Raw genomic sequence first — 21,358 nt, forward strand, 5'->3', positions numbered from 1 at the left:
GAGGAGGGATTTCGGTGGGGAATGTGGGCCTGGAAGCAGAGACAAGTCATGGGTTGAGGGATAACCAAGCCTGATCTTTCAATAGGGGGAAGGGTTTCCTGGATTCCAGAGATGGTCAGGAAGGACGTGCAGTATAAATAAATGTTATCAAAACAAAAAGAACAGAGGAGCAAAGAGAGAGCACATTGTTACTAAAGTCACCCAACTGTCCTTGGGGGGGAGGGTGTGGCCAATAGGGTGTTACAAGTGTCGCCTCTCCGGAGACTTGAGCTAGCATAGATGCTCCATGGAAAGGGAGGCGCTCAGGTGATTCTTCCAAGTAGGCATTTGGGAATGATTGCAGACTCCCGCGTCCCTCCGAGACTGCCCTGAGGACTTGTAGAGGTGCAGAGTCCTAAGCGGAGGGCTTGTGAGGTGCGTGTCCTTGGAGAAGGGGGTCGAGAAGGACGGAGCTCTCCCTGCCTCAAGCCTGGCTGGAAAAGGGCAGGCCTCAGAGGGATGCGTGGAGAATCCACTGTCCCCTGGATCTGAGGACACCGAGGACGAGGACTGAGGTCAGAGTCCCGTCCCTGGCGTTGCGAGGTGCAGGGGTGATGCAGCTGGACAACAGCAGCCGGAGAACAGGTCTAGGCCCTTCTTCCCTAATCGGCCTTGCCCGGAGGGTCACTACCCGGATAGGACCTGGAGGAGGAGAGAAACTCCGGACCAGGGGGAGAGAAAAGAAAGATCATGCTTCCCTTCCTCCCTCCACCAGCAGCCCGTCCAGCACAGGCAGGGGGAGAAGGGTGGCTGTTGAAGAAATCTGGAGTTACTGCCATTCCGTGGAGGCAGACATTCAAATTTCCGAACGATTTTAGGCGCGCGCGCAAAGGACCACGTTCAAAGCCTCTGCCCGCCTGCTGCTCGCTGCCACGCCATTGGCCGAGGCAGGTCACGTGGCCCGGCCCCATCCGTGGGCGGGGCCTCCCTGGAAGGAAGTCGTGCCCTGTGCCGGCGGGAGGAGGGCGTGAGACGCCAATCTGCCGCAGTCCCGGAAGAGGAGCCCTGTCCTTCCGGTGGCGGGTTACTAGTGGGGAGGAAAGAGACTCAGCAAGTTGGTGTCGGCTTCACCCCCTGCAGGACTTCATCCTGGTGGGGCTGGACAAAAAGTAACTTCCCCTCCTGCCAGCGTCAGCTCACTGCACTCCGGCGACCCTCTCCTGCGGGGTGCGCTACCTCGGGAGGCCACGGTGCCAGCCGCCAGGCCACCGCCCCCGGGCCCGCTCCTGCTGCCACGACCAAGGGACACGTCCGGGGTCACTTCCGCCTCCGGGCCCCTGCCCCTCTCTGCTGCTCCGGTCTCCACAGGCATCGCTGGGCTGGCCTTTCACTAGGGGCCGCTGTGCCCGCCCGCGCGGGCAGCGCGCCCAAGACGGCAGTCGCATGCACGGGGGTCCCAGGGCACCCGCCAAATTCCAGTTCCTCTCCTGGGGCCCCGGGACCTGCGTTTTGAATGTGCTCCTCCAGGCCTTCTTGGGCTCCCTGATTTTGGATCCAGTGCTAAGAACAAAATCCAGATTCTCCCCCCGCACAGGCGAGGCCCCCTTGAGAGCTTCCTTCAGTCTCTCTGCGTTTGAATTAGAGCTCAGTTCCTGCTCGGAAATCGTGGGATTATGGAATGAGTACGGGATTATGGGCTGCCCGGGAAACGCAGCGCACAGTCGGACCTGTGGAAGGTCACGGGGCTTGCTGTTCTCCGGCTTCTGGAAACACCAGCTCACGGAGGCTGGGAAGGAGACCCGCCGTGTCCTGGGCTTGCAGGGTAAGCCATGTCTGCGTGCTGCTTCTCCGGGCTTGTGATTCACTGTGATCTCTCTATTCCTGTCTACCGAGGCTCTCGGAGCCCTTGGTGTCCCGTCTGGCAGGGGACGACGACCTGGCTCCCGTGCAGAGGCCTTGCACTCCGACACAGCTCTAACTTCCAGAGTCATGCTGAGTTCCGAGCGCCGAATGGCCTCCTCCGGGCTCGGCGCTCAATATCCAGTATGAGCTGGTGGTTTGTGGTGTCTTCCTTTGCCCCCTGCCGCAGCCCCCATTTGTGTTCTGCCCTCCTCTGCTCTGCTCTGGCATCCAGGACAGGCTGACCCCTGGGGACCATCCAGCCACGTCACTCTGCTGGATTGCAGCAGGGTAGCTGTTAAGAGCTTGCTCGGGTCGTTGTTAACAACTCACCCGGACCGGGAGGCTGAGACCACACAGGGATTTTCCCTTAGAGTTCTGGAGATCGGAGATCCCGGTGTCAGCAGAGCTGGCGTCTGCTCAGCCTCTGCTGTTGGCCTCTGGGTGCGGCCTCCTTCTCCTTGTGACGTCACATGGCCCCACCCCCGGCCCCACCCATGTACCTGGGTCCAAATCTCCTCTGACAAGCCCACCAGTCCAGGTGCACTAGGGCCCACCCTAACGACCACATTTACCTTAATGACCTCTTTTGGCCCCATCTCCAGATACAGGCACATTCTGAGGTACTGGGGGTTAAGACTTGAACATATGAATTTGGTGGGCGACGGGGCACAACTCATTTGGCCGCGGTAGCCACTGGAGCCATGGGCTTGAGATCAGAGGAGGAGGGGACCAGCATGCTCTCTGCCTCTCCTGTTCCTGCACCTGACACGGGCAAAGGCAGCATCTCTTCCTCCCCTGCTCCGGTCCTGTACATGCCTTCCCTCCCCTCTCTCAGAGGTGGTAACAGTACCCCCCTATCTTCTCCACACACCCCCGCCCCCCGCCAGCGTTTGGTATTTGCCTCTGGGTGTTTCAGCATCCCCTGTTCCCTAAACCTGCCAGTACCTCTGAAACTCTCCCTCAGGAGAGTCTCTTTATCTGATCCACTGGGTTGAATTCTATTTTCTGCTGGAATGTCGGTGGGTACAATTTGTTCATTCACGGTTTTTTTTCAGTACTTGTCTTCTTGCCTTAGGCACCCAGGCATATCATCCCCCCTTAACAGAGAGGGATTGGAACCAACGATCATGGAAACCTGTGACAAACAGGTCTCTAATGTGAAGAAAGGCTTCCTGGAGGAGGCGCTGCAGCTATAAGGGGGGGTGGGCAGAGTTTAGTGAGTGAAGAAGGTGGGTGAGGTGGCCCAGAAGTTGCAGCAAAAGCCAGAGCCAAGAGTTCTCAAAGCAAGTGGGGTTCTGCCCTGGCTGTGTCCATGGTGTCACCATCCACATGGTCACTGGGCTAGAAGCCTTGGCATGGTTCCCCTTCCCTCCCCTCCCATGCCTGGTCTATCACAGAGTCTCCTTCTGACATGCTCCTCCCCGGGTCGGTTCCCTCTTCTCTCTCTCTTCTGCCGCTTCTGCATGGTAGCTGGGTTGGGGGAGTGGGGTGGTGGGAGATCTTGTTTAGCCATTGCGTGGCACAAAGAAATGCTAAGAGATGGGCCCTTTTTGGGCATCTACTTGATGCCTTGCACTATGCTAGGTGGTTTAAATGTATTATCTTTAATTTTCATAACCTTCCTGGGAGATAAGGCTGGGGGATTCAGGGGTTAATTAACCACAGTGCTCCCTCGGCTTTGAAGGTGCCTTTGAACTTTGACAAGGGGGGAGAAGAGGATTGGCTAGTGTCCCTGCGTGTTTCCCCCAGTCTCTGGGACTGGACTAGCAAGTTCCTGGGGCTGAGGCATTGTTCATCTGCTTAGAGACAGGGCTTGCAGAAGGAATGCCACAGAAGGTTCTCCAGAGCCAGCTGGAGACCAAACCTTGCAGGAGATCTGGAAGGTCCATGAAGGGAGGTTTTATTTCCCTGGGCAACTCTAGGTGCATTTTCACCCAGTGGGCCCCAGGGGGGAGACGAGAGCAGGCTATTTTTTTTTTTTTTTTTTTTGTCCTCACCGCTTGTGAAATTGAGAGTATTTTTAGCAGATTTGAAAGCTTTGGAGACAGATCCCATTCCTCAGTGCCCTGCTCATAGCAGGCACTCAATAAACCTTTGTTAATGTTGCTGCATGTTACTCATTGGCACAAATGGTCCTTCAGTGAATGAGCACATTAGGGCATTTGATGAAGATGTCAGCCAGCCTGACCATAAAAAGTAATCTTTACGATACCATAAAAAGGAACATGGACAATAGCTTGAATGTCATTCGTGAACACGATAAACATTTCCCTGAAGTTCCTCTGCCCATCAGGCAACCGCATCACACGCACTTTCAAAACCAGTGGCCCGTTTCAGCTCTATGTAAAATGCCAGCTTTTTATGGGAGCTGATTGGGTTTGTAATTAACCAAAGTGCACAATAATCATGTCCACCTCGATTTATTTATGGGACATAGAATGTGCTTTAGAGAGTTACGAAAGGGAGGGCAGGCCTCAGGATTTTAAGCACTGTCAAATGCAGTCCTTTTGGCTTCAGAGTACTGTTTCCTGCACAGATTTTAAAAAGGGACCCATCTGTGCTGGGGGGTGTGGTTGCTTTATCCGTCAGTGAGCGGGGCTTGTGGAGTGCCTACCTGGGTCAGGCCTGGTGCTAGGGACACAGAGTTGAGAAGACAGAGCTCTTACCCCCAGGGACCCACAGCCCAGTGGCAGGCAGGGAGTGACAACAAAGCATCAAGGCTGGGAGAGAGGCATGCCCGAGTCACTAGGAAGAGGACGGGGAGGGAGCAACAAAATGCATCTTGAGCAGGCAAGGAGATGTTGAGGACAATTGAAGGGGTGATTGGGGGTTGCTGCAGAAAGCAGGGTGGGGACGTCTGGGCCCAGGCCCAGCCCCAGGCAGGTAGGAGGCCTGGCACTGTGGGGGCTGGAGGAAGGGAGGCTGGAGTTGTTGAGACTGGAGAGGTAGCCAGGCGCTAGTGCCGAGTCTCTGTGACTGCCAGGGCACTGGTGGGGCACCGTCCCGATTGTCTTAGAGACTCTGGTGGTTCGATCCCTCCCAACCCCGGGCAGGGTCCTTTGATTACTTTAGGGAAGTCGCTGACACCCACAGAACCAATGCCTCCCTGCAAAGGTGGCTTGCTTGGCTGCTAACCAGAGCGATTGTGAGGAACAGAGGGAGACAAATTTGGGCCGCTCTTCCTCATGTCCCTCGAAGTCAAGGGTCACCTGGGCACATGTGACCCCTGCTGAAGGACCTGCCTGCAGAATGTGCTTGGGGGAAGGAGGCCGTCACGACCGATGGGTCCCTTCCATTTGAGCTGGAAGGTGGCCAGGGTTTGGCTGAGAGCTGTTTGTTGAGGGCTTTGGGGCATGGTCCAGGGCTCTTGTGTTCTGAGTGCTGATAAAGGAAACAGGGTCCCTGGGTCTCTGCGGGCCAAGCTTCCGATCTGGTCCAGGGGCTACTCAGCAAGGCGTGATGCCCTGAGTTTCGCTTCAGAGAGGTGTGTTCCCAGCAGCACTGGGCCTGGGCTCATCTCCAGACATGGGCACACTGGCTGGCCCCGCTGCCCATCTCTGGGGAGAAGGGCGAGTTTGCCTTCCCAACTTTTCCAAAGTCTAGGTTCCCCTGCCTCCCCACCCCCCCCCATCCCACCATGCTCCATCTATCCCCATGACCCCAAACCAGCTTTTTAGGATAGCATATCATACAAACATAGCACAGTGAATATTTTATTTTATTTTAAAAGATTTTATTTCCTTATTTGAGAGAGAGAGTGTGAGAACGAGCAGTGGGAGAGGGAGGAGCAGGGTCCCTGCTGAGCAGGGAGCCCGACTCCACGCTCTATCCCAGAACCCTGGGATCATGACCTGAGTGGAAGGCAGACGCTTAATGACTGAGCCACCCAGGGGCCCCCACAGTGAATATTTTAAATACACGGCCTCATGGATGTGAGTTTGAGACGATCTCAGCCCCACACTATTTGCTGATGACGCCAGCTATGGGCTTACCCGTCTCCACTGGGTTTAGCATTAAACAGACAGTTTTGGCCAGCCCTGGTAGGCAGGAATCCTGGAATGCTGGCATTGGATGGGCTGCCGAGGCCACCGTTTAGAAGTTGGTTCTACGGCTTAGTGCAGAACATGGACCGGCAGCTGATCCGTGCTGGGCTGCCCCAGCGGATAGAAAGTGTCCTCACTTGGGACTGAAATCTGTCTCCTTGAGGTTGGAAATCAGTGACCCTTGTTCTGGCATCAGCAAGATCCCAGAATAAGCCCATCTTTCGTAAATTACTACATTATTATTTGTAGCTTATGTTTGCAGGGAGTTGCAGGTTACAAAGGACACTCTGTGGATACGTGATAAGTGCCTTCTAAGTCTTCCCTGGGTGAAATATCACAACTTCCTCCACACAGTTCTTAAATGGCACACTTTTCCTTTCCATACGCACCACAGTGTCAGTTTTCATTTCAATATTTTCTTTCTGTTTCTAAAAGTAACACATGCTTGTTATGGAAAATTAGGAAAACACAGACAATTAAAAAAAAAAAAAAGAAATACGACCTGTTTGTTGGGCATGTCTTTCAGCCAAGCTCTGGGGTTCTCTGGACCAGCAGTGGCCTTCTGGTCCCTCTGAGTCACCAACAGTCAACCGGCTTTTATACTTCAGTCTTAAATTCAGGTTAAATCCTGCCACTTTGTCTTCTTCTGCACAGACTCAAGTGGGGACCACTGGCTCTTGGTCCTGTTACTGTCCCCCACTGTTCCCTCCATTTTGGGGCTGCTCCTTCAGTGCATTGGGACGGGGAACAGAGAAAGGACAGTAATCTTCCTTCTGTCAGATAGTCCTGGTGTCTCTTTTTCTACCTGGTTGTCAGCATTCCCCCTCTGAGAGCTGAGAACTTTGGATACAGAGAGGAGTTATTTGGGGGGAACTGGGGAGTCCTCATCCTCCCGGACAAGGCACCAGGCCCCGCCCCTCGATATGGCCTTCAAGTGATGCCTCCCTCCTTGCTATGGCAAATGGCTAGAGTGTGTGCACCCTACCGTGTCTCCCCAGAAGCTGCCACGGTCTTTTGTTGTACTGTTGAATTCAACGTGCTAATATTGAATTAGGATTTAATTAAAGTCTTTGTATCTTTATTTCTTACTGATATTGATCTATTCACTTTTCGGCTACATCCATTTTTTTTTGAAAGGTTTGTTCCTAGTGCTGTGCTAGACTTACAAAATAAATTGGATTGTTTTCCATCTTTTTCTGTACTTTGGAATACTTGACATAACGTGAGAATTATCTGTTCCATGAGTATTTGAAAGAACACTGTGACAATAGTGTGACCCGAAAGCCTTCTGGGTTTTTGCAATCAGAGCAGTTCTTTGAAACTGGTTTGCTCTTTTCCGTGCTGGTCATCACAGATTTTTTTTGAGACAAATTTAGGAATTTGTGTTTTCTCAGAAAATGATTCATTTCATTGAGACTTTCAAATATATTAGCACGAGCTGTACCATTGTGTTCTCTTAGTACCAAAAAGCCCCCTTCATATCTGTTCTTACATCTTACTTTCCAGTCCCCCCTTTTTTGTGTGATTTCTCATTCTTTTCTTCCTTTTTAAATCTGTGTTAGGGTTTTTCAGACATTTCTCTGTTGAAATGCATGTTTGTACAAGCTGGTCTTAGAATTTTCAATCATTTCTACTGGTTGTTAATTTCCTTGATTTTTGTTTTATCTTTATCATACCCTCTCATCTACTCTCCTCGGGCTTAAACATTCTCAAGTTGAATGTTAAGTTTCTGTATTATTTTATTTAATGGAAACGTTGAAATCTATGGCTTTATTCTCAGACTGCAACCTTGTCCCTTTCTGTTGATCCCTGGCTTTCAGCCACAAAGCTTATACAATCTTGCAGATTTCCCCCAGACTCTCCTCCTCCCAGACTACCAGCAGCCGCTCACTGTGAATCCGCCTTACTTTGAGGACCTGCTTGCTTTGGGGGGGCTACTCCTGTACTTGGTAGGTGGCCTTGGGCGCACTTGAGCTGCCTGCGTTGTTTCTGCCTTTTCGGTCGGTTCCTCCTGCAGGTGCTTCATGCCTTTGCTGTCCTGGATTCTGTAGCGACACTTGGTGGAATTAAATTCTCAGAAGATGGCACACACTCTAGAAAATTCCATTATGAGTTGGAAATGGCACCTCCAATGAATGCCCAGATCTGGCTTTAACCACTGCACAGACCATTGCTAATGACCTAACTGTGTGGCCGGGCCCCCAGACATCTGGGATTGGGCCCTAAGATCATCGCTCATGTCGGCAGCTGCCTATGGAAATGAATGCAAGGAGCTGATCATGAACTTGATCTTTATGTCACTCCTATTTGCATTACCCGTGTTATAAAGTATCTGAAACAACTGTACTCAGAGGGAAGCAACCAGTCAGCATATGAGACGATCGCGTCTACCCCAGCCCTCTGGATCTGTGCTGGGATCCACTGCGGGAACAGAGACCCCACCGTGGACTGGGATGCTGAAGGGGAAAGCCACTGTTCCCTGCAAAGGTGACCATATGTCACCTGGGCCAGCATCTCCAGTGAGAGAGCGTGCTGGTCTGACTGGCTCTAGCAACTGTATCCTTCTCTCTTTCAAACAGGACACATTTAAAGAAGAACTCTTCACCTCTTGCTTTTCTTTTTGTGCCTGCCTCGACCTCAGGAGATAGATGGTAATTTATGTTTTGTCATCTGAGGGTTCATAGTGCTCAGACTGAGGACATCTGAATAGACGTGAACTTGGAACTGACTTTGCCTTGGGTGGTTCTGCAGTCCCTTCCTCTGTCCCTAAGGTCACTCATGATGACAAACGGTGGCACGTGGATCCTTATAGACTTCCCTGCTGGGGAGAAAGGAAAGACTGTCTGGCTCATCCCCCGAGCTAGGGAAGAGAGGACTTGATTAGAAAGATATGAGCACCTCTGTCCTGGGGAAGCATGTGAAGGGCTAATGGGGGATACACAAATAATTTTTCTTTGTCCAGGCATGGATATGCACGGCCAAAATGGCTTTACCCCAGGCAGAGACTCAGTGCCATCCGCTCCTGAGTGTGGCTTGTCCACCCTCCATCTGACATACCTGAGAAGAACCTTCTGGATGCCTTGCTCCCAGACAAGGCTTACGAAACCACTAATCCAGGTGTCAGCCAGAGCCTATGGAGGAACACGGAGTTAATAAATCTCCCAAGAGCCCAGGAGTGGACGGAGGGGAGACATGTCTGCACAGCGGGAGGCTTGCTTCCTCCTCCCTTTTGGCAGCATAGCAGCGAGCAGGCTTAGCAGCGGGCCCGAGTTAAGTCAATGGCAGAACGGCTGGAACCAGTCAATGAATTCTGGGTGCTGTCTGCTTTCTCTGAGCCCAACTTGCTCTTGCCACATAGTTACCAAAGCCCATACCTCTAGCTGCCCATGGCGCAGTAAGAATGTGGAGCATAATGGGAAGTGGCTTCTTTCATCCTGGAGCTTTGGTCCTGGGGCATGCAGTTTACCCTTGCCTGACCTAGGCAGGGGCGAGAGTTTGTGGGATCCGCCACTTCCCCTGCTCCCAAATTTCCCCCAAAGAACCCGATTTGATGTCCGCCCCACACGGTGCTAGTGTGTGTTGTGTGACAGTGCTCCCATGCCGATCCTGTTCTCGTCATGGTCTTTCTGTGACGGCAAGGTTCGGTCTCGAATGGGTATGTAATCTATCGCAGCAACAGCTAACAATCTACCTTGTTTCTTAGAGCTTTGTATATATTAACTCACTTAACAGTTAGGTACAGTGATTTTTTGTTTTCTATGCATTTCCTTTCTTTTTTGTTCTTACAGGACACAGAAGCACAGAGAGGTTAATAATTTGTCCAAGGTCACACAGCTATAAGTGGTGAGACCAGAATTTGACCAGGTAGTCTGGCTCTAGAGCCTGTGCTATTAAACTTTGTGCTGATGATTTGCAGGTCGGCTGGAGGGAGAGTTTTGGGGTAAAATACAGTATTTTGTTTATCTTTAAAAATAGGACCCCAGAGTCCAAGATTGTTTTGCTACTTTCTGATTACTTTCTCTGAATCCACATACTTGCTTCTTGTGCAGGACAAAGCCCTCTGCTGGCTACCGGTTGGCCTCTGTACCCCAATATGCCCTAATAGCACTTCTTTCAAGATTTCCATGGCAGGGGTGCCTGGGTGACTCAGTGGGTTAGAGCCTCTGCCTTTGGCTCAGGTCATGATCCCAGGGTCCTGGGATCGAGCCCCGCATCGGGCTCTCTGCTCAGCAGGGAGCCTGCTTCCTCCTCTCTCTCTTCCTGCCTCTCTGCCTACTTGTGATCTTTGTCTGTCAAATAAATAAATAAAATCTTAAAAAAAAAAAAAGATTTCCATGGCAGGTCTGCTCTGAGTTCCAGACTCTTAGTGGTGCTATGGATTCTGGGTTTTTTGTTTGCTTGTTTGCTTTTCTGTGTGTTCCTAGATACATATGTGGGAAGTTGGGTGGGGCAACTCCTGCCTACAGTCGTCCCGCATCCCTTGTGGAAGGCTCTGTATTCTCATGGACTGCTCACAGATTGGTTTTGGCTTTCCCCTGAACGGACGCGCCCCATGACATGTGGAAGGAGAGAGGCTGTGCTTACACCACAGCTGCCTCGTCGCGGAGGTGTGGGGTGCTCCCATGACAGCTGCTGTAGAGGTCCCAGGCCCCAGCGGGTATGTGGGAGCCTGAGAAGGGTGTGGGGGGCCCGAGTAGGGTGCACCCAGTTTTGTAAGGACCTGACCCCCTTTTCCGTGTCACCTAGGAAGAGAGTTTCATATTTCCTGCACCTTGTTGCTGATCTCTCGTGATGGATTTTTATTTATTTATTTAAAAGTTATTTATTTATTTACTTGAAAGAGAGAGAGAGAGAATGGGCATATAAGCAGGGGGATGAGCAGAGGGAGAGGGAGCAGACTCCCCGCTGAGCAGAGAGCCAGACGTGGGGCTCTATCCCAGGACCCTGAGATCATGACCTGAGCTGAAGGCAGATGCTTAACCAACTGAGCCACCCTGAGGCCCTATTTGTTTGTTTTTAAACACCATTGGTTCCTTTTGAGCCCATGAGGAACTAGAAGCCTCAGATTTCTTTTCCCAGGGATACTCTCAGGATAGGGATCCACCCTTCTGGGTGTGCTGAGATCAGTTTAACTCCCTTCCGCTGTGTCCATCAACCTAGCAGGTGAGGTCCTTCTGAGTCACTGTCTTTAGGGGAAGCGTGCCACCAAGACCCACACTGTTTCCACCGCCCAAACCTTGTTCCGTGGCTCCGTGCTGCTGTCTCCCACTCGGTTTCTGCCAAGGATTTTCTTGGCTTGTTCTCTGCTCCTGGGAAGGAACAGCCTGATCTCTAATGCTGTGTTCACCCGGGAGCCCACCAGTGTGGCCTTCTTTCTCTCCGTCTCGCAGGTGGCCTCAGGGTTCCTGATTCTGTTACCACTGCCCTCCTCCCCTGGGGTGCCCAGGCCTCCACATTTCTCCTGGACCTTGCTTATGCCAAGTGGGCAGGACTGCTAAGTATAGTCTGTTTGCATTTTCCCTCAAAATTCCTTTTGGAAAGGTGTCTTTTCTATATATATATCTGTATTTATGTATGAAACATATATATACACACAGATCTGTGTACATGAATATGGATACATATGTGATATGTAGATCTGTATATATGAGACACAAAGAGATGGAGAGAGAGAGAGATTTATTGAGAGGAACTGGTTTATGTGATTGTGGGGGCTCCCTAGGCAAATCCAGCACAGGCCTGGAGGGAGAGCCGGCCAGACCTCGCAGGCACCTCTCTGGTCTCAAGCTGAAGGCTATGTTTATAGGCAGGATTTCTTCTACTTCAAGGAAGCTTCAGCTGTGCGTGTAGGATCTTTCAACTGATCAAACCGGGCCCATGCAGATTATCTAGAATCATCTGCCTTATTTAAAGCAAACTGATTATCGTCCTTAATTACATCTCCAGAATGCCTTCACGGCAACACTTAGCCTGGTGTTTGAGTTGCTGGGGACTGTAGCCTAGACACAGTGATGCGTCAGACTGCCCATCAGAATAAGCATAGTATATACCGGATGGTGATTACAAATGAATTTCTTGGTGTAAACTATAATTTGAAGATGCAAGGGGAAAATCACCACCTTCTCCTGCTGTCCATTTTGGGGGCGGATCCATTCCGATCTGCCCCCTTTCCTCTGTCCCACAAGCCAGGACTTTCGGACCTCGGGAGAGAAGCCAGGGGGCTGACGTTCGTCTCAGTTCTGATGGAGCTTTCCGCTTCTTCCAAGGGCGCGAGGTCAGCCGGCCGGAGCGGGGGCCCCTGACACACGGGGAAGAGGCTCGTTGGACTGCGGGCAAATGGGGACTCAGCGAACACTCCCCTCCAGGCCCTACGAAGGAGCTTAAGTGTGGTCGGTGCACAAAAGGACACATCGGGTTCTTGTCTGTTCGGGGTGGATCCTCAAGTCCCCAGACTGAAAGCCTCATAAGAGCGATCAGTGAGGGGTCCCTGAGTGGGGACGCTTGCAGTCACACAGAACTCACCAATCCTCACATGTCAGGAAAGGAAGCATCACTAAGGAAGCAATTCGGGCATGATACAAAAAGGATTGTTTCCCTTCCTGTGGTTTCTCATCTCCCCTGAGTTGTTCTATAAAGGAACAGCTTACTCATAACTCCCCAGGCAGGAATATATGACCTCATGGAGAAACAGAGAAGTCCTAAATTGTTAATGCATATAATAGGAAAGGATCACAAGCAAGGGGCTCTTTAAATTGTGTATTTTCCTTAGGGAGCAGTTCATCGTGCCGTAACATTGGTGGGCTGGGCGGCATGCGAGGTACTTGGACCATGAGGCTGCCCGAGATGGGCCTCTGAACTGCCCAGGAGGTGGCAGACGGGGAGGCAGGCTCAAAGCACAGCGTAGCCAGAGCTCTGGGGAGGTGGGCCCCCTGCTCGGGGCAGAGGCGGGCCAGGCGGGGCAGGGGACGGTGACACCGTGCACACCTGCTCTGCTCCAGGTGTGGTACTCAGTGCTGGGGACTGAGTGGCAAGGAGGACAGAGACAAAGCTTAGGATCTGGGTGGGGAGACATTGTGAGTCACCCAACAGATGGAAAGTGGCGCAGGCCATGCTTCATGTCTACTGTGCACCATCTTGCCGAGGTTCAGGGGTCTCCTGGAATTCCCCTTCAGGAGGGGCCTGCTAGCACCCCCCAGGCACTAGCCTGGGTAGGATCTTATCTGAGGAAATAACATCCCCCAAGGAATGTCACCGGGTTAGGGAAATTCCTCAGGTTTTCTTGGACAGTTGGTTTGCTGGGACAACAGGTTTAATCAATGAAGTTCATGGAAACAACCATTCCATTTGGTTTTAGAAACACACCACTGATCTTTATTCCTTCTTTGTCTCTCCAACGAGTTTTCTTGGCCTATTGCATCTGAATACTTATTAGATTTTGCTTCTCAATCCTCCCTCCCACCCCCCAACTATCCTATTTATAACTTTCAGCTGTTGGCAGGTCTGCAGTGCTGGGCCTCTGGGGAGACATACGTAGGCCCAGATGCCTGTGAGTTGTCTGGGAACATGGGCTGGGGTGATGTAGACACCCAGGCCAGTCTCTTCTCTCAGAATTTATGATGCAGACTTGCGTTTGAGAGCCAGGGGTCTGTGATGGACAACAGTCCTGTGTTTGTAATGCGGGGAGGTGGGGAAGGCGCATTCCGCTTTGGCTGGAACTGGCTGAAACCAGCTTTTTGACTCACAAATTAGTCAATAACTTTCTAGCAAAAATTAGAAATAGTGGTTTCAGTTACATGTTGCCTTAACGAAAGCAACTTTGTTTTTGAAAACGCCAAGTGGGATATTTGGGACAACATTTAAATAAGGGTTTTGGGCAGAGAGTGTTTTCCGGACAGGAGATGGAACCGAAATTGGGTCATTTTGTGGCGGGTAAGGGGTTTGGTGAGAAATGTGCTCAAGCTGGGGTGGGGGTGAGGTCCCCTTAGTGGAGAGCGAGACAGATGGATGCTTTGGGCTGGGTTTAGGCTCAAATCATCCACACTAGCCTGCCTCGATTAACATAAATACAGGCGTCTCTCTCCTGACCCTTCTTCCTTCGCTTTTCACTTTCAGTCACCCGAGGTCAGGCGTGGTCTGGAAGCAGATGACCCTCCTCCTGATGGTCAGAAACTCACTAATAACCTAACGCTGTGTCCCAGCGCCTACGTCATCCCCCTCACTTCATCTGATCACGTGGGCATTTTATCATCTCACATCAGCCCAAGAAGATGAAGGGGGGAGTACAGGACAGTAAGACTTTTAAGAGAGAGAGAGAGGGGAAAAGACCACATTTATATAACCTTTATTACAGTATCTTGTTATGATTGATCTATTTTATTATCAGTTATTGCAGTTAATGTCTTCCTGTGCCTAATTTAGAAATCAAACTTTATCAAAGGTATGTATGTATAGGAAAAACACAGCATACCTGGGGCTCCTACTTTTCGTGGTTTCAGGCACCCCCTGGGGGTCTTGGAACATGGCCCCTGCAGAGAAGCGGCGCCTGCTATAATTCCAGCTTGACTTCTGATTTGTTCCCAGGCATTCGGAAAGCTACCTGCTCATTGTCAAGGCCCCAAATCAACATTGGAGGACTTACCTCCAAAAGTCTGATTTCCCTCACCTGAAAAGATTCTGGTAAAGTCCTTCCTAAAGTTGCATTCACAATTCTAGCTGACAATTCTGTTTGGATCATGATTCTTTTTTGGACAATGAATGAAAAGATACTATTGTAGCATTATTATCCTAACCTCTGGCATTTTTGTTTTCTGCTTGTGGGATTTACACTGATACAGTTTTTTTTTTTTTTTTTTCATTCCACAGTCTCAGATTGAAACATGTGTTTCTGATGCTCAGTATCTTGGCCCATGAGGAGCCCCCCAGGGAGGCCTTCCTCCCCCAGATTTGTCTCAGGCTTTAGCGTGTCAAAATTAGTTGCAGTCAAAGTCAGCAGAACCCCAGACCTCCAATCTGGGAGAGTGGGGTGTGGGGTGTGGACTCATTTGGCGGAGGGAGCCCGTGTACTACAGAGCAGCCTCGGTTCATAGATAGACCCGAGGCAAAGTGCCTGGAGGTCAAAGTCTTGAATCCAGAAAGCCTTGTCAAATGGATCTGTATTTACTGGAAAGGGAGCAGTGGCAGTTTTGTCTGGATTTTGTAGAGTCCCTGATGTGAACAAGACATTTATTACTCCTGCTTTCATGCTCTTTGATGATGATGAACAGCTCGGGTGAGTTCCAACCCAGAGAGTCACAAGTAGTTGTGCACACATATCTCTCTTCTGTTGGCTAATACTACCCCCCCACCCCCCCTCAGAGTGCAGGGTGCATGTTTTAGGCCAATCTTCAGTCTTCAGGCTGGTGAGTGATGAATAGTTGGCATCAATAGATGGTTGTTGAATGACTGAGTGAGTGTATGATGGTTAATTTTATGTGCCAACTTGACTGGGCTAAGGGATGCCCAAAATATCTGGTACAACATTTCTGGGTATGTGTGTGAGGGTGTTTCCAGAAACGATTAGCATTAGTATCAATAGACTGAGTAAGGAAGACCACCATCACCAAAGCAGGGGGTCATTATCTAATCCATCGAAGACCTGAACAGAACAAAAAGGCGGAGGAAGGGTGAATTTGCTCTTCCTCCATGGGCTGGGTCATCCGTCTCCTCTTGCCCTTGGACATTGGTGCTCTTGGTATTTTGACCTTCAGATCTGGGCTGAGATTTACACTATCTCCTCCCACCCCTGATTTTTGGGCATTTGAACTTGAAACTCACACCCCTGGCTCTTCCCATTCCCAGGCGTTTGGATTCCAACTAAATTATACCGCTAGCTTTCCTGGTTCTGCAGCCTGCAGATGGTAGATCATGGAACTCCTCAGCCTCCATAACGGTGTGAGCCACTTCCTATAATAAATATCCATTTGTCTATCCTATTAGTTGTGTTTCTCTGGAGAACTCTAATGGAGTATGAATGATCCATCCCTGGCCTGTGGGCCAAGGTCATTGTTTTGCTGTTTTTCTCCTTTGGTATTCATCCCAAACCAGGGAGGTTCCGAGTGGGCCATTGGGGGCTGGGACAAGCTGCCAGGGGCCAAGGGCACAGAGATGAGGCTTTCTAGGAGTGCACCAGGCGACACTTGCTTATTTGTCCTGACTTTTCGGGGCCTCTGTTCCCTCATTTGCAGAAGGAGCTCATAGAAGATGTGTTCACCAAATCCTAATACAGTGAGTCCTCGGAGGAACTCATTGGCCATTTAATTTCTTCTTTTAATATTCCTGTAAAGCAGAGGGAGAGAGGGAAATTATCCGACTGTGCCGCACAGCATGTATATGAGATGGTGGCGGTAGGTAAACCAGACCGGTGACAGGCAACCCTAAAGGGCCCGCCTCGCCTCTCCATGGCCATCATGTGGCAATGCCTTGTTTACTCTCCTGAAATGAAATTCATAGTTTCTATCACCTATTTACCCAGATAATTAAAAAATATGCCTTTCATTACCAGATGAAGGAGAAATGAGCAATATTTGTAAGAGGATATTTTGTATTTCATAATGAAGTACAAAACTTACAGGAGGATGTAACTTACTTCTGTTTGTTTGAAATGTAAGATAATATTTTAATTTTGAAACTTAAAGAATATTTGACCTTTTGAAGTAAGGGCTAGCCAGCATCATTAGTTTTTGATGTAGTGTTCAGCGATTCATTTGTTGCATAAGTGAGGGCTAAATATATACTTTATATATTTGCGCTCATTCATAGGATTACTGTGAGTGTGGTTACTTCAGACTATGGACCTGTTTCAGGTGTGTTTACTGGTGACAGACATGCTGTGAGGGTCATTGGCAGGGGTGATAGGATTTTCTAAAACATTTTAAAGCTTTAACATTTTATCTTAAAATGTTTTAACAAGGACGCCTGGGTGGCTCAGTCGGTTAGGCAGCTGCCTTTGGCTTGGGTCGTGATCCCGCGGTCCTGTGATCGAGTCCTGCGTCGGGCTCCTTGCTCAGCGGGTAGCCTGTTTCTCCCTCTGCCTCTGCCTGCCTGTGCTCTCTCTGACAAATAAATAAATAAGATCTTTAAAAAAAAAAGTTTTAACATTTTCTAAAAAGTTTTAAACAGAACACTTTTGATTAGAGTTGCATTTTTTTGAAAACTGTTTAAAAATGACCTTGTTTTTTGTATCTAGAGTTAGATTTTTTTTTTTTTTTGATTTTTGATTTTTAAAAGGAATCTCTACACCCAACGTGGGGCTCAAACTCACGACCCCAAGATCAAGAGTCACACACTGTGTACTGGCTAACCCGGCCAGGTGTCCCTAGACTGGAGTTAGGTTTTGAGCTCAGATATTTTAAATAGTTTTTTTTTTTACCCACATGAAAGTCTGTAAGTACATTTGAAAGTTGTGGCGGATGCAAGATAATTCCTTATTGTACAGAAGAGTCCCTGGACTGAGACCTTTGGCATCCAGGTCTCCTGGCCACTAAATGATGGACAATGGACTCTCCCACCCCCCATTTCTAGCATGTCCCCTGGTAGGATTTTCTGCCTTGTTGAGAATATTCGCCCTGGGTGGGCACACACAACACCTAGACAGGATTGATTATGGCCTCAGGATCACCTAGAAAAGAAAGCAATAAAATCTTCCAGAGAGGGAAAGTAGGTAAGTAGGGATAATAGGGAATGCATGAGGGGGCCAACTGTGAAGATTCTGACTGATGCCGCTGCTATTGATTAGAATGTTCTGGGCTGCAAGCAAAAAAAATTCATCTGGAGTCCACTTAAGCAGTAAGGACCTGCATTGGCACAGAGTCGTGGTAGACTCTGGAGCCAGATTACCTGGGTTTGCACCCAGAGCCCGCATCCACTAGCCAGTTGTCGTGCCTTTGGCAAGTTCCCTGACTGTTCTCGTCGTTCTATCATCTGTAAAATGGGCTCAGAATTGCACCCACCTCACAGGATGAAGTGTTGATGTAGGTAAGGCTGCAGAACAGTTCTTGGTACCTGGTGCTCTGTTACTACATTATAATCACCAGTGGTATCAGCATCAAAGACCATCGGCTTTTTAAGAATCACTTTGACTTTAGCCTCGTAAGACCCAGAGGACAGAATCCAGCTGCGCTGTGACCGCACTACAGAAAGTGAGAAATGATCCATTTGTCTTCTAAGCTGTTAGATTCGTGGCAATTTGTTACACAGCAACAGGAAATGAATACAGATGCTTTCGTGCTGAGCCTGTTCCTTAGGCACTTACAAGAAGGCTGCCAGGAGTAACTGGGGCCAAATGCACATCCAGGGGTTAGAAAGAGGGACCGCTTCCCGCTCTGATCTTCCTTAAGGACAAAAACACTTCCCCCGAAGTTCCCAGAAAACCTCCTGTCTCACAGCTCGGGGACCGACAGAACCAAGTCCGTGTGCTTCCTCCCAAGTCAGTTGCCAACGCCAGGACTGGTCTTTACCGTGGTTTGTTACACAGTGTCAAGTTTTCAAATGAGACCATTAAAAATATACTTGAAATAAAAAAGAAATTGACCGTGAAGTGATAAGATGAAGAACTGTCAAGTATTTAAACCCCTCTGTGCATCCCACATTGCCATTGGCGGCCCGCTTTCCGGAGCAGACACAGTGCACACCCCAATCCCGTAAAATATGGATCTTTGGATTTAATGGACTTTTAAGATATTTAGGAAGGCCTGACAAAAGCAGCTCCTTTGGGGAAGGAAAGAGTAGGGGGGGAGTCCAGGCTCCTGGCTGGTTTTGTGTATGTGACATTCCGAGACACTTATGAGACATCAAGGCAACAATGTTCAGTTGCACAGTTGGAAATATGAGTCGTGAACTCAGCGGTGAATGTCAGAGATAGACCTGAGTGTCCCTATGGGGCTCTTGTCTCAGAGATATTCTTTTTTTTTTTTTTTTTTTCCATGCAGACCCTCCAGCAATATGTCTGGGTTGGAGTAGTGGCAGCTCTTGGGTAAAAGTCTGTCCTTTGAAAGGTTGCATAAAGCAGATTTAAGACATCTTTTAGAAGTTATATATTTACCCAGGATAAAGCTCTCCAATAATTCTACAGCAGCTAACATTTTTCTCTATTTCATACCTGCCCTTAGGTCTGTGCACCAGTATTTTGTCTCTCACTGAGAGGAAGGTTTTGTTTCTAAGAGAACAGGACCAAGGAGGTGTGCCTTGCAGGAGATTCACAAGATCCGTGTGAATTGTGTCTCAATCAGAGTCCTGGCAAAGGGCAGATGGCACGTACCAGGAGGGTGGTTGGCAAGCTTTAGAGGAGGGAGTATTTGAATGTGAGCAGGGCTAAGGAGAACCGCTTAGGAGTGGTGATCACCTGGAGGACACGGGTACCAGGACTAGGGTTCTCGAGGCAGGACAGACCCCGACTCTGCCCAGTCACAGCCCAGCATTCAGGGTGCTGGACAGCAGGTGCCCTGACCTCTCTGTTCTTTGACCTCTACTCTTTAGAGGATGTCCTTCGGAGTGAGGCTGTCTGTAGTGACCATTCCCCGGAGCACAGCACAGAAGGTGGAGAGTGAATTTGGAAGGGCTAGAAGACCGTCCCAGCATAGTTTGTGCAAAACACATTTGTGTAGGGCTTCTGGGTGGCTCAGTCAGTTCAGTGTCTGCCTTTGGCTCAGGTCATGATTCCAGGGTCCTGGGATCGAGTCCTGCATTGGGCTCCCTGCTCAGTGGGGAGTCTGCTGCTTCTCCCTCTCTCTCTGCCCTTCCCCCCTGCTCATGCACACTTTCTGTCTCTGTCTCTTTCTCAAATAAATAAGTAAATAATGTAGCAAATAAAACCCACATCTGTGCATACTCTCCATTGTCATTTTGTTTGGACACAGACATTTACGGACTTCCTGTCTCTTCGTTATCTATCTACCTACCTGTCATCTATATCCATCCATCCATCCATTCATGAATCTGTAGAACATCTTTAGATATATGTATATATCTACTGCTATCTATATCATCCATCCAGCATCTATATCCACGTATCCTCTCTCTTTTAGAAAATGGTAGCTTTATTGCGATACAAGTCACAAAAAATTACCGTAAAATTTCCCCATTTAAAAAGTGTACAATTAGGTGATTTTTAGAATATACATAGTTTTCTTGGTTTTTTAAAAAAGGAACAGACTGGTTTCATTTGATTCTGGAAACCGAAGTACCCAGGTTAAGGAAGTTTTTTTTTTTTAATTTTTTTTTTTTTAAATTGTGGAAAAATACACACTCGATTTGCCATTTTAACTATTTGTAAATATCCATCAAGATTTTAAAAAGTCTTGCTGTGTGCCCTGAAGTGTGCCCACAGGGTAGGGAGACAAATGCAGTGGGAGATACAGCCCCATGGCAGTGGTTCTCAAAATGAGCACAAAGCTCAGTCTGCTTGTTTCCAAACACTGGCAGACAGATACGTGGTCCCAGTACACAGGACTGATCGCTGGCCAGGTCAGGCGCACCAGCTCTGTGCACGAGTTCAGCAGTGCCCACACTTGTCTACACCCTGCTTGACCAGCCAGGTCCCTTGATCTCATGTTGGCCGTCACAGCAATTTCACATGGCTGCCCATGTTCCAGAATGCTCATTCTCAGTCTGTGGACCGGTGCGAACAGGTCACGCGCCAGCACTGATCTGTGAATCACACTTCCAGTAACACGGCCCTAGAGACTTCCCGAGTTTTGTATACTCACAGTTTTCCTCCTGGTTCTCTTTCTTACATACAGAGTCTTTTCTCCCAGAGGCTTCCCAGGTGCCTTAGTCACTTCCTGGGCTCAGCTGTGGGCCCCCAGCTGCCCAGCAAATCCACCCAAAGTCGCCTCTAGGAGGCAAGTCCTGAATCTGGGTGATCAGCAGTGAGGACCGGAGCTGGCGTGCGGCCGAGAGCCCTTGTCTGCAGGGCGGGGCCCTCCTGCTCCATGTTTCTGATCTGTATGGTCACTCGTTCCTTCTCGGATGCTCAGCCGTCTGGGGACCAGGGAAAGAAGCAGAGCAGGGAGCTTCCAGGCCCTCGGGCAGCAGTTAAAGAGATCAGCGGCAGGGCGAGGACAGTGGCTGAGTACACGATCGTGCTAATCACGGAGTACTGGAAAACCTTTATTGAGATGTAGCAGTCAAACCACAGTTGTTAAATGACCATAACTGGGTCTTAAATAATCAGTTCAGCTGGTCTCTATTTAATATAACAGCTGCCTATTAAACCTAAATTAAGTACAGAGTTAAATGTCTCTAGGATGCAGAAACCCCAAAGTGACTGCCAAACCCAGAGCGAAACCTCTGGCTGGAACAGCTATGATCGCGACGCCTGGTCTGGGTGTGCTCTGGTTTGGATGAGGCGGGAGCCCCATCCCTCGGCCCAGCTGTCTGTGCTTGAAGAGTAATACTTC

Source organism: Martes martes, assembly GCF_963455335.1.
Source record: "Martes martes genome assembly, chromosome: 7".
NCBI lineage: Eukaryota > Metazoa > Chordata > Mammalia > Carnivora > Mustelidae > Martes > Martes martes.